General features: G+C 41.9%; 1 protein-coding gene across 2 annotated transcripts in view; it reads right to left on the bottom strand.

Annotated features, from left to right (window-relative positions):
- The window catches only part of slc2a9l2 (solute carrier family 2 member 9, like 2), a 61,956-nt gene that overhangs the window by 44,370 nt on the left and 2,586 nt on the right, over positions 1-15,000 (bottom strand). Inside the window, exon 3 of one of the 2 annotated variants that reach the window (XM_051658473.1) lies at positions 13,802-13,944. The exons of the other annotated variant lie outside the window; for it this stretch is intronic. The gene's annotated coding sequence lies outside the window, so the exon portion shown is untranslated. The remainder of the gene's footprint in view (positions 1-13,801; positions 13,945-15,000) is intronic. 2 annotated transcript variants of the gene reach the window in all.

The following is a 15,000-nucleotide window of genomic DNA, read 5'->3' as shown; positions in this document are numbered from 1 at the left end:
TGTAGCAGGTAGTTGAATTTTGGAATACAATTCATTTTAATAACATTAACCTTCCCAATCATCGATAAATGTAATGAAGCCCACCTGCTCACATCGCTCGAAAACCTTTTTATTAAAGGGTCAAAATTAACTCTGACTAAATCAGACAAATTTGTTGGGAATAAAATGCCCAAATACTTAATGTCCTGTTTGGGCCACTGGAAGATGCCCGGCTGGAAGGCCGTTACTGGACAGTACGCTGTCAGAGCCAAAGCTTCGGATTTAGACCAATTGACTTTGTATCCTGAGAACTTGGAAAAGGAATTAATAATTCTGTGGAGGCAAGGCAAAGATCTAGTGGGGTCAGAGACAAATAATAAAATATCATCTGCGTAAAGCAAGAGTTTATGCCCCATACCTCCCGCCATCACCCCTGGAAAATCTTCCTCCTTTCTTATCGCGGCTGCTAATGGTTCCAGGTCAAGACAGAACAATAATGGGGAAAGAGGGCATCCCTGCTGAGTGCCCCTGTCCAGAGTAAAATAATCTGAAATTAATCTATTTGTTTGTACCGCTGCTACAGGGTGTCTATAAAGTAACTTGATCCAACCAATAAACGTACTCCCAAACCCATACATTTCCAAAATCTTAAAAAGATAATCCCATTCTACCATATCAAATGCCTTTTCGGCGTCAAGTGAGATGGCAGCGACCGGAGATTGATCATTCGCTACTGACCACATGATATTGATGAGACGCCTAATATTATCAGAAGAGCTGCGACCCCGAATAAACCCCACCTGATCTATATGTATAAGAGATGTCATAACCTTACTTAATCGGTTAGCCAAACATTTAGCCAGAATTTTAACATCTAGCTGGATCAGGGAGATTGGACGGTAACTTTTACACTCGCTTGGATCTTTGTCCTTTTTAAGAATCAGACTGATCCAGGCTTGTGTCATGGTTGGAGAAAGCTTTCCATTCTTTAATGATTCCGTATAAACTTCTGACAGAAGTGGAGCCAGTTCTGTAGCATAAGATCTAAAAAAATTCAGCGGCAAAACCATCTGTCCTTGCCTGTAGGTAAGGACTTAATTACCTCGTCAAGTTCCTTCAAGGTTATCTCAGAATCAAGAGTGTTTTTTTGCTCATTCGTCAGTTTAGGGAGTTCTAATGGTTCCACAAAGTTTCTAATATCTTCATCAGTAGACGAAGACGTGGAACTATAAAGATCAATATAGAACTCTTTAAAGGCATTATTAATATCAATGGCTGAGGTAAATATTTCATCACCAGCAGATTTCACTGAGGGAATGGTAGAAAAAGACTCTCTCTTCTTTATATATCTAGCCAAAAGCTTCCCTGCTTTGTCCCCCGACTCAAAGTATGACTGTCTTGCCCTGAACAACCAAAACTCCACTTTCTGCAACAAAATAGTATTATATCTATATTTCAATCGGGTCAATTCTCTGAGGCCATCAGCTGACATACGGTGCTTCAGCTCTGCCTCTGCACTTTTAATATTTCCTTCCAACTCCACAAGTTTGTGGAAATCAGGATTTTGCAAAAGGGATACATTAAAGTGCCAACTATATGATTTCCTTTTCTCTGTATGTGGCAATATCTCTAAGTTCACCAGGGCGTGATCTGAGACTAAAATGTTTCCAATTGAGCAATCAACAACAGATGAAATGAGGGACTTAGATATAAAAAAAAAATCTATTCTAGAATAAATCTTATGAACTGATGAAAAAAATGTATAGTCCCTACCAGATGGGTTCAAAAGTCTCCAAATATCCACAAGACCAAGATTTTTACACATCCTGTGAAGCGTCATTGTTGCTCTAGGGGACTTACACACTTTTGCTTCACTATGATCAAAGACTGAGTCCATCAAAAGATTAAAGTCTCCTCCCAATATTATATCATGATATAATGCAAAATCAACCTTTGCCCCTGAATTTCTCTTAAAACAACAATGACTCTTCCTAATTTATCTTTAATCTGTTTGAGACATTTGAATTGTAGATGTTTATTAATCAATATAATGACTCCCCTGCTCTTACTTGAGCCAGCACTAAAAAAGAAACATGTCCACCCCATATCTTCCCAAATTTTTCAGCTTCCTGCGGGGAAAGATGCGTTTCTTGAAGAAACACTATATCATATTTCTTGCGCTTAAGAACAGAAATAACCTTCCTTCTTTTTATGGGGTGCCCCAACCCATTTACATTCCATGTGGAGAGAGACAACTTATTCATATTAACATTTGACATATTGATATAAAAAAAAAAAAAAAAATGAGTGTGTCAAAAACAAGATTACACAGACCACATTCCCCATTAGTGAAACAATCAAACCCCGAACTTCCCCCTGAATAAAAACAAACAGAAAAAAGAAAAACGTGTGCATTAATCCCACGCACGACGCGACAACTTTGCCATCGGATTATTCAAGTCCGGTGTTTCTGCTCAAATTTTGTGAGGCACAATTACATAACAGAAAATACTTTGTAAATCAGACCCCAGCCAACAGGCAGAATAACAGAAAAAACATGTAGATTCATTCACAGAACCGTCTCGAAGGTGTGTTCCTCCACAAAATAAACTCCAGCTGATATAAAGCCGTTCAGTTTCCTCGGACAGACAAACAAATGATCAGTGAGCCGGCTGTTATGAGTGCTGCAGATGAGGTAACCATTCTACTAGGAGGCATAAGCACAAAGAACAAACAGATTTAACCACAACTGTCCCGAAGTAGTGTAATTCCACAAAACAAGCTCCAGTCGTTAGGCAGAGCCAGCGCAAAAAACAAAACCGGCATCCTGGTTCCTCGGATGATCAAGAGCCAAACTAACTCGGAGGCTGCGCAAAAAAATAAAATAAAAAAATACACCATAACTTACTCAGCCCGTCAACTTTATAAAAGACGTCCTTTATGTGAGCATGCAGATATTTTGTGGTCATCCAAAGCGTCCATTCTCGATCTGGCCGGGAAAAAAAAATAAAATCTTCAGTCAGTGCAAAAGTTTCTTGGAGTCATGCCATAAAACAAACTCCAACCGCTAGGCGGAGTCAACGCAAAAAGAAACAAAAATGACACCCAGCTTCCTCAGATAATAGAGTACCTGAACCGCGAGTCAGTCCACTAATATAAGAAACATCAAATGGCTTACTCACTCCAATGTATTTATAAAGGAGAGTGCCTGTTTTGGACAAGTAAATACTTTGCGACCATTCTTCGTTTCTATTCTCAGTTTGGCCAGAAACATCAGAGCAAAGGCGATCTTCTGATGGTGTAAGAGTTTCTTACATTCCTTGAACCAATCGCGTTTCTCTCTAATGGAATTCACAAAGTCCGGGAAAAAGAAAATATTATGGTTCTTCCAAGAAAGCTTCCCTTTACTCCTCGCCTGGCGCAACACGAGATCTTTATCGGATGATTTCAGAAATCTGGCCAGAATCAATCGGGGCCTGTCTCTCTCAGCAGATCTGTGAGCTGGGACCCTGTGAGCTCGCTCGATTTCCAGCTTGTGGCCTGTTATGTCGAGCAGACTCAGGAAAAGCTCATCCAGGAATTTCACCATATGTCTGCCCTCTTCATGCTCAGGAATTCCAACAATTCGTATGTTATTCCTTCGGCTCATATTTTCGAAATATCCCAGTTTTTCCTAAATTAATTCCAAATCTGTTTTGGACGCAAGCAGATTAGCGGATAATTCCCTTTCCGATGACTCAAGATAATCGATTCATTTTTCAACATCAGTCACTCTTGTAGCTAACTCAGAGAATTTTGTTTCCATCGCCGTAATCGATCGATGTATTACAGCGAGATCCTCCAAGTCAGCAAGAACCTTTGTCAGCATCACCGACATGTTGGACAACTGACGCTGAATATCTTCTTCCGACATGCCATCCAAATCGATTCCCCGGCTCGCAGTCCCGTCAGAGGCCTCAGCTTGAACACGTAAGTGTCTTTTAATGTCTCCAGAGTCTGTGAATTTTGACTTCTTTGCCATATTTACCTCAAAGAGCAAGAATGTAACTGGGTGTATCGAATCTCACCGGATCACAACATGAAAATAATTAAAAAACTAGCAAAGTTCGCAGAGCTCGTGTCTCACACGTCTGTCTCTCGCATGGCGTCACGTGATCTCTGATCTGGAAAATCTCATGCTTCTGTGTCGACAGTTCTGGCTACCGAGGGAATTCACAGCGGTCATTATCACTGCTGTGTACATCCCGCAACAAGCCGACACAGACCGGGCACTCGAGGAACTGTATGGGAGTATAAGTGAGCAGGAAACCGTGCAACCTGAGGCTGCATTCATTGTGACCGGGGACTTTAATAAAGCCAGTTTCAAATCAGTCGCACCAAAATACCACCAACATATTAGTTTTAACACATGAGGGGACCAGGTTTTGGACCATTGCTACTATCCCTTCCAGGATGGCTACAAATCCCTCCCCCGCCCACCATTTGGCAAATCGGACCACTCTTCCATTCTGCTTCTGCCTGCTTACAAGCAGAAACTGAAACGGGAAGCACCCACCCTCAGAACGATCCAGTGTTGGTCAGACCAATCAGACTCTACGCTACAAGACTGTTTTGATCACATGGACTGGGAGATGTTCCGGTCCGCCTCTGATGACGACATCGAGCTTTACGCTGATAGCATAACGTGTTTCATCAGAAGGTGCGTAGAGGACGTCGTTCTGACCAGAACAATACGGATCTACCCGAACCAGAAACCTTGGATTAATAGCGATGTTCACGCGGCACTTGATGCGCAAGCCAGTTATGCCCTCCGAAAATCAGAACAGCAAAACGCCAGTACAGCAACAAGATTGAAGGACAGTTCAACACCACCAACTCTAGAAGCATGTGGCAGGGAATTAATATCATCACAGACTTTAAAGGGAATAAAAACTCCGCCGTGAACACCGCTGCCTCTCTCCCGGATGAGCTAAATACTTTTTATGCTCGTTTCGAGGGAAATAACATCGCCCTTGCAGAGAGAGCTCTTGCGGCTGAAGCTACAGAGGTTAGTTCACTCTCCGTCTCTGTAGTGGATGTAACACGATCCTTCCGACAGGTGAATATCCGCAAAGCCGCGGGTCCAGACGGCATTCCAGGCCGTGTCATCAGAGCGTGCGCGAACCAATTGGCTGGTGTTTTTATGGACATTTTCAACCTTTCCCTCTCTTTGTCTGTAGTCCCCACATGCTTTAAAACATCCACCATTGTGCCTGTTCCAAAGCAATCAAAAATCACTTGCTTAAATGACTGGTGTCCTGTTGCTCTGACCCCCATCATCAGCAAATGCTTTGAGAGACTAATCAGAGATTACATCTGCTCTGTGCTGCCTCTCTCTCTTGACCCGTTGCAGTTTGCTTACCGCAACAACCGCTCCACTGATGATGCCATTGCATCTACAATACACACTGCTCTCTCCCACCTGGAAAAAAAGAACACTTATGTGAGAATGCTGTTTGTAGACTACAGCTCAGCATTCAACACCATAGTGCCCTCCGAGCTAGATGAGAAACTCCGGGCTCTGGGCTTAAACAGCTCGCTGTGCAGCTGGATCCTGGACTTCCTGTCAAGCAGACGCCAGGTGGTTAGAATGGGCAGCAACATCTCCTCATCACTGACCCTCAACACTGGAGCCCCACAGGGCTGTGTTCTCAGCCCACTACTGTATTCCTTGTACACACATGACTGTGTGGCAACACATAGCTCCAATGCCATCATTAAGTTTGCTGATGATACGACGGTGGTAGGTCTGATCACTGACAATGATGAAACAGCACCCGCACCAGCCGACTCCATTACAGCTTCTTCCCCCAAGCAATCAGACTTCTGAACTCTTGATCTCCCACGATCAAAATACATCAGCACTGCACTTTATTACCCTTACTCTTATATCTCACACCGGACTGTCATAAATTATATTATTATTATATTATATTCTCTCTTAACAACACACTGGCAAATTACTATCAACTGACAGCCTGAATGTCAATACAGTACAATACAACCTACTGTACATTTTATATTTTATATATACTATATATACTTTTTTATTGTATAATGTGTATTTTATATTGTGTGTATTGTATAATGTACATTGTATGTTATTATTTGTATATTGTTGAGTGTAATTATGTGTATATTAGACTTTAAATTGTGTTGTGTTAATTTGATGTTATTGTAAATTGGTATATGTCTCATCACTGTCACGACTGCTATGTTGATCAGAACTGCACCCAAGAATTTCACACACTATTACACTTGTGTATATGGTTGAGTGACAATAAAAGTGATTTGGTTTTATTTTGATTTGAGAAACAGGAAACACACACTCTAATGTGCTACTGTACCTTCATTACCATGAACATCTGTCTAAACTGTGAATAGAACAACACAATCATCTCAAATACTGTCTGTCTGTCGTCATCATTATAGCAGAAAACCCACACTAGAAAAACCCACATGATGTTAGTGTGTGTCTAGTACAGATAGTGATCTGTCATTCATTCAGTTCTCTCTGTATTTACAGCTTTATGATAGAAGAAATCAGATAAATCACATTCTTATGTGTTCAGTATTCATCAGCCATTAGTATTAGTATTCATCTATTATTTCATTGTCTGATTAGTGCAACTCAACACAGCAATAAAACAATGAAACAGTGAGATGACACACACACACACACACACACACACACACACACACACACACACACACAGCAGCACATCACACTCATCACACATTCACCTGATTTTCTATCAAAGTAAATCCTGCCGCACATGAGCAGCTTAATTCTTGTGTGAGTGAACAGACATTTCTGCACTTTGGAAATCAGGAACTTCCGCAAACTTTCACCTACTTAAACGCCCAATCCTAACCTCACACACACACACACAGTACACACACTGAAACACACACTGATACGCCCAACCCTAACCGCTCTCTCTCTCACACACACACACACAGTACACACACTGCACACACTGATACGCCCAACCTTAACCTCACACACACACACACAGTACACACACTGCACACACTGAAACACACACTGATACGCCCAACCCTAACCGCTCTCTCTCACACACACACACACACACACACACACACACACACAGTACACACACTGCACACACTGATACGCCCAACCATAACCTCACACACACACACACACTGTTCACACACACTCACACAAACACACAGTACACACACTGCACACACTGAAAGACACACGGATACTCCCAACCCTAACCGCTCTCTCTCACACACACACACACACAGTACACACACTGCACACACTGATACGCCCAACCATAACCTCACACACACACAAACTGTTCACACACACTCACACAAACACACACACACACACACACACTGTTCACACACACTCACACAAACACTGTTCACACACACTGCACACACACACACACTGTTCACACACACACACTGTTCACACACACACTGTTCACACACACACTGTTCACACACAATCACACAAACACACACTGTTCACACACACTGCACACACACACACTGTTCACACACACTGCACACACACACACTGTTCACACACACAAACACACACACTGTACACACACACACACACACTCACTGTTCACACACACTGTTCACACAAACACACACACTGTACACACACACACACACTCACTGTTCACACACACACTGCACACACACACTGTACACACACACACACACTCAATGTTCACACACACACACTGCACACACACACTCACTGTTCACACACACACACACTGCACACACACACTGTTCACACACACTGTACACACACACACACACACTCACTGTTCACACACACTGCACACACACACTGCACACAAACACACACACTGTTCACACACACTCACACACACTTTATTTACACTGTATTTAGCCTACTAAAGGTGGGATGATCTGGTTATCTTACGATTCAGTATAATTTGATTCAAATAACAACCCTTGAATGACAAAGGATGACAGAAGTGTGTTTATTTTTTTTTTTTAGAAAAATTTAAATGATACATTCTCATAAGAATTAAGCTCTTAATGTTTAAATAATAAGAGTTTCTCACTTTCTCTATAAGATCATAAACAAACAAACCTTCAAAAATAGTTGGCTACATTCAGGCTGATCCAGCGCAGGACAAACAAAAGTGAACGCAACATGTTTTATCATTTGTTTGTCATCATTATTATAATCACATTTTAAAAATGAAGGACCTGGTTTGAACACTGTAAACAGTGTAGAAAAAAACTAGAGATTTTGATGTTTTATGGGTCATTTAATTTATGATCACATGGAGAGAAAACAATGTTGCAAATTTGGAAATATCTTATTTTGTCTCAATATGGTTCATCGTTAATTTTGGTTGGTGATATTTTGAAACTGGATATATTGTCCCATCCCTAATATATACAGTATATACAGGTGCATCTCAATAAATTAGAATGTGATGGAAAAGTTCATTTATTTCAGTAATTCAACTCAAATTGTGAAACTCGTGTATTAAATAAATTCAATGCACACAGACTGAAGTAGTTTAAGTCTTTGGTTCTTTTAATTGTGATGATTTTGGCTCACATTTAACAAAAACCCACCAATTCACTATCTCAAAAAATTAGAATATGGTGACATGCCAATCAACTAATCAACTCAAAACACCTGCAAAGGTTTCCTGAGCCTTCAAAATGGTCTCTCAGTTTGGTTCACTAGGCTACACAATCATGGGGAAGACTGCTGATCTGACAGTTGTCCAGAAGACAATCATTGACACCCTTCACAAGGAGGGTAAGCCACAAACATTCATTGCCAAAGAAGCTGGCTGTTCACAGAGTGCTGTATCCAAGCATGTTAACAGAAAGTTGAGTGGAAGGAAAAAGTGTGGAAGAAAAAGATGCACAACCAACCGAGAGAACCGCAGCCTTATGAGGATTGTCAAGCAAAATCGATTCAAGAATTTGGGTGAACTTCACAAGGAATGGACTGAGGCTGGGGTCAAGGCATCAAGAGCCACCACACACAGACGTGTCAAGGAATTTGGCTACAGTTGTCGTATTCCTCTTGTTAAGCCACTCCTGAACCACAGACAACGTCAGAGGCGTCTTACCTGGGCTAAGGAGAAGAAGAACTGGACTGTTGCCCAGTGGTCCAAAGTCCTCTTTTCAGATGAGAGCAGGTTTTGTATTTCATTTGGAAACCAAGGTCCTAGAGTCTGGAGGAAGGGTGGAGAAGCTCATAGCCCAAGTTGCTTGAAGTCCAGTGTTAAGTTTCCACAGTCTGTGATGATTTGGGGTGCAATGTCATCTGCTGGTGTTGGTCCATTGTGTTTTTTGAAAACCAAAGTCACTGCACCCGTTTACCAAGAAATTTTGGAGCACTTCATGCTTCCTTCTGCTGACCAGCTTTTTAAAGATGCTGATTTCATTTTCCAGCAAGATTTGGCACCTGTCCACACTGCCAAAAGCACCAAAAGTTGGTTAAATGACCATGGTGTTGGTGTGCTTGACTGGCCAGCAAACTCACCAGACCTGAACCCCATAGAGAATCTATGGGGTATTGTCAAGAGGAAAATGAGAAACAAGAGACCAAAAAATGCAGATGAGCTGAAGGCCACTGTCAAAGAAACCTGGGCTTCCATACCACCTCAGCAGTGCCACAAACTGATCACCTCCATGCCACGCCGAATTGAGGCAGTAATTAAAGCAAAAGGAGCCCCTACCAAGTATTGAGTACATATACAGTGAATGAACATACTTTCCAGAAGGCCAATAATTCACTAAAAATGTTTTTTTTATTGGTCTTATGATGTATTCTAATTTTTTGAGATAGTGAATTGGTGGGTTTTTGTTAAATGTGAGCCAAAATCATCACAATTAAAAGAACCAAAGACTTAAACTACTTCAGTCTGTGTGCATTGAATTTATTTAATACACAAGTTTCACAATTTGAGTTGAATTACTGAAATAAATGAACTTTTCCATGACATTCTAATTTATTGAGATGCACCTGTATAGGCACCTGAGGAGAAATTAATTGTGTTTGTTGTAAAAGCCAAAATCTGCACTACATGTAGGGCTGGGCGATATGTCTTAAATTAATTCTCAATATTTTTCAACCTATTGACGAGATTTGATATATATCACGATAATTATGTATTTACTCTGAAATGGCTCAAAAGTATTTTTTTTTAATCAGAGGAGCCATCATTTCATCCAAACAGCCACTGTAGTCAAGTAGATTAAATATTTTAAAGACATTAAATAAAAACCTAATAATTAGTTTCTCCTCGTGTGAAGACCTACTTGGGTAAAGACCAGCGAGTCTACCTGTGCGAGTCCACCGAGCAAGGACACCGACAAGGCGCCACTCACCATAGCACTTAAGTATCTTGTTATTGTATCTCTTATTATTGTTCTTCTATATACTAACATGTCTACTTCAGGAATAACACATGCCTTCAAGCACATCCCTGTTATCTGTTACAGACCGTTTACACGATATCGATGCAAGACCAAACGCAACCCACACAACCTACGGCCACTTTGCACTTCAGCACCTGCTCCGCTCTCTTTCTCAGTGGGACTCTGGAACTACCAGTCAGCTGACTTCATTCCAGCCTTTGCCACACAGTCCACCCTCAGCATCCTGGCACTGACAGAAACATGGATGCGTCCAGAGGATACAGCAACACCTGCTGCTCTCTCCAACAACTTCTCCTTCTCTCACACCCCTCGACACACCGGTAGGGCTGGGGGAACAGGTTTGCTCATTCATAACAACTGGACTTTTCACACTCTTCACTATGTAACAATACTAGTTTTGAATTCCATGCTATTACTACAATACAACCCACAAAAATTGTCATCTATCACCCTCCAGGTCAGCTGACAAACTTTCTTGAGGAGTTGGATGTCCTGCTGTCCTCCTTGCTGGAGGATGGCAGGCCACTTGTGGTTCTTGGTGATTTCAACATACACCAAGGCAAGCCCCAGGCCACAGAACTGAATACTCTTCTGGCCTCATTTGACTTGGAAAAACTACACACCACAGCAACTCACAGATCGGGCAACCAGCTTGACCTCATCTTTACACGTAACTGTACCAACTCAAATATTCTTGTTACTCATTTACATGTCTCTGATCACTACTTTGTTCAATTCAACATGACCCTCCCATCTACATTAAAACAGACTCCACCTTTGGTTTCCTTTCGCCGTAACCTCCGTTCTCTTTCACCCTCATGCCTTTCCACTGCTGTCTCTACCTCTCTTCCCACACTAAATGTATTTATCACGCTTAATGTAAACACTGCCACAGACACACTAAGCTCTACTTTAACAATCTGTCTAGACAACATCTGTCCTATCTCCTCTAGGCCAGCACGTGCTACACCACTCAGCCCCTGGCTGTCTGACGTCCTTCGTGAACATCGGACTGACCTCAGGGCAGCTGAGAGGAAATGGTGGAAATCTAAATATCCAGCAGATCTAGGTAAATATCAGTCTCTGCTTGCAACTTTTTCAGATAATGTTAAATCTGCAAAAACCTCCTATTACCAGAACAAGATCAACAGCACCACAGACACTCGCAGCTTGTTTAGAACATTCAACACACTTCTCTGCCCTCCCCCTCCACCACCAGACACATCACTGACAACAGATGTCTGACACATTTTTTACTAATAAGGTTACAACCATCAGCAATACATTCTCAGCACCACACCCTGTCAAACACTTGTATGCAACTCTTCTGTCTCTATGTTCTCTCCTCTGACTGACACTGAGGTCTCTAAACTCCTCCTCTCCAACCACCCCACCACTGTTCCTTTGACCCCATTCCTTCTCACCTTCTCCAGGCCATCTCCACGTCCATCCTACCTGCACTCACACACATAATTAACACATCTCTACTTACAGACACTTTTCTCACTACATTTAAGCAGGCTCGAGTAACCCCACCGCTGAAGAAACCCGCACTTAACCCCACACAAATATAACACTGGCATTTATTTCAACACAGAAAAGGTCAATGTGTATGTGGCCAGGACACTGGGGTTACACTCCTACTCTTTACGAGAAGTGTCCTGGGATTTTTAATGAACACAGAGAGTCAGGACCTCGGTTTAACATCTCATCCGAAGGACGGTGCCTTTTTACAGTATAGTGTCTGCCGTCAGTACACTGGGGCATTAGAACCCACACAGACCGCAGAGTGAACACCTCCTGCTGGACTCACTAATACCTCTTCCAGCAACAACCTTAGTTTCCCCAGGAGGTCTCCCATCCAGGTACTGACCAGGCTCAACATCCTCCGGAATTTTCACCTTTCAACTGGGGAAAATGCAACGGAATGACACTTTATATCGGACGTCTAACTTGGAGACTCATGCGGAAATCTTCAACTCCCAATTTGTGGAGATGCAGGTGTGTTACATCAATCAAACATTTCGGCACCCAGGACAGGGAGGTTAAAAGTCAGTGATAAACATTCACTTTTATTCTTTTTTTTTTCTCCCAATTTGGAATGCCCAATTCCCATTACTTAGTAAGTCCTCGTGGTGGTGCGATTACTCACCTCAATCTGGGTGGCGGAGGACGAGTCTCAGTCCGGGTGGTGGAGGACAAGTCTTAGTTGCCTCCGCATCTGAGACCGTCAATCCGTGCATCGTATCACGTGACTCATTGTGCATGACACCACAGAGACTCACAGCATGTGGAGACTCATGCTACTCTCCACGATCCACGCACAACTCACCACACGCCCCATTGAGAGCGAGAACCACTAATCGTGACCACGAGGAGGTTACCCCATGTGACTCTACCCTCCCTAGCAACCGGGCCAATTTTGTTGCTTAGGAGACCTGGCTGGAGTCACTCAGCACACCCTGGATTCGAACTTGCGACTCCAGGTGTGATAGTCAGCGTCAATACTTGCTGAGATACCCAGACCCCTTTTTTAAGTAGTATTAAAGGAAATATGAAAACAGGAAATCAGATGGGAAAAAGAGTGGGATAAAGGCAGATTTGAACTGCAGTCGCTATAACACGACACAATCACCGCATTTACATCCCACGGCACTGCAGTGACACCTACTGGTTAGTTTGTCATAAAATTTCTGTAAATAGACACTCCATAAAAACAAAGAAGTTATTACAATTCTGAATAAGTTATAAACAGAACTGAGCAACAACCACTGCACAAATGCACGTTTAACAGAACTTTATATTGAAAATTGATGCAACAGGAGCACAGCTGTATGGACTGCTATAATTGACACTTTTCACAATTGGTTGATTTTGACAGTTATAATAGTAATCTCGATTATTTATTCGATTACTCGAATTGTAGTTGTTTGTGTAGATTCTGTTCATCCTCTCAAGCAGCTTCATGAGGCGCTTCATCCTGAGATGCATTTAGACAATATTGAAGGAGTTCACATGTATTCTGCACACTTGAACACACTTTGTTTTACTATCTGATACAACTCATACATTTACAAAATATAAAATGTTGATTTTGAAATTTTCATTCTGCATTCAAGCAGAAGCCTTCAGATCAAACGGTTTTTAAGATCATGAGGTACCTAAATTCAGTAGAGTATGTCCAAACGTTTAACTGGTGTTAAGTATCAAACTATGGGTTAGAATATCACTGCAACACTCAGAGTTCAATTTCCTCAAATAAGCAAGAGAAATATTGCACCAGTAGAAATGCATTATATGTAAATAAATCCCATACAAATCAAGAGCGCTGAAGATCACAAACCTCCTGTGCTGAAGCGTTGCTGCTGTCAGTGTTGAGCTGCAGATGAAGAGCGCAGACACATGGCACTGACTCTACCAACTGTCTGCCATCTGTCTGCCAATCACTGCAGTGCTGACACTATCTGTCCTTCTCTCTCTACCTCACTGAAGACAGAAAATCCCTGTTTACTTTTCAGTACAAAGTCCAACATAACAGCGCCAAACTCCTCCTGTTACAGTGTCATGCTGTGTGTGCACATGCTGAGTGTGTGTGTGATTTCTCAGATTACTTTGACATACTGTATCTGTGACACTGTTTGGAGGTGGTTTTGGAAGAATATATCATAATTCTACCCAGCTCTTCAAACTGATCTCAGCACCTCGTTTCACTTGTTCCACCTAAATGATCCATATCATTATTACGTACTATTACGTATGGTTTGTTTAGTCTGTTATTGTAAAACATTTCATTGCACTGATTACATACAAACACAACTATACTAACAGAGTGCAAAATTCACTTTTTTTGCCAAACCTGCCAAAGCACATTAAGAAAATGTACCACCCAACAGCATGAATTCCTTCATGTACAGTGCATCCGGAAAGTATTCAGAGCGCTTCACTTTTTCCACATTTTGTTATGTTACAGCCTTATCCCAAAATGGATTAAATTCATTATTTTCCTCAAAATTCTACAAACATTACCCCATAATGACAACGTGAAAGAAGTTTGTTTGAAATCTTTGCAAATGTATTAAAAATAAAAAACGAAAAAAATCACATGTACATAAGTATTCACAGCCTTTGCCATGACACTCAAAATTGAGCTCAGGTGCATCCTGTTTCCACTGATCATCCTTGAGATGTTTCTACAACTTGATTGGAGTCCACCTGTGGTAAATTCAGTTGATTGGACATGATTTGGAAAGGCACACACCTGTCTATATAAGGTCCCACAGTTAACAGTGCATGTCAGAGCACAAACCAAGCCATGAAGTCCAAGGAATTGTCTGTAGACCTCCGAGACAGGATTGTATCGAGGCACAGATCTGGGGAAGGGTACAGAAAAATGTCTGCAGCATTGAAGGTCCCAATGAGCACAGTGGCCTCCATCATCCGTAAATGGAAGAAGTTTGGAACCACCAGGACTCTTCCTAGAGCTGGCCGCCTGGCCAAACTGAGCGATCGGGGGAGAAGGGCCTTAGTCAGGGAGGTGACCAA

The sequence above is a fragment of the Myxocyprinus asiaticus genome, chromosome 27 (assembly GCF_019703515.2).
Source record: "Myxocyprinus asiaticus isolate MX2 ecotype Aquarium Trade chromosome 27, UBuf_Myxa_2, whole genome shotgun sequence".
Classification (NCBI taxonomy): domain Eukaryota; kingdom Metazoa; phylum Chordata; class Actinopteri; order Cypriniformes; family Catostomidae; genus Myxocyprinus; species Myxocyprinus asiaticus.
This window is presented reverse-complemented; position numbering and strand designations above follow the sequence as displayed.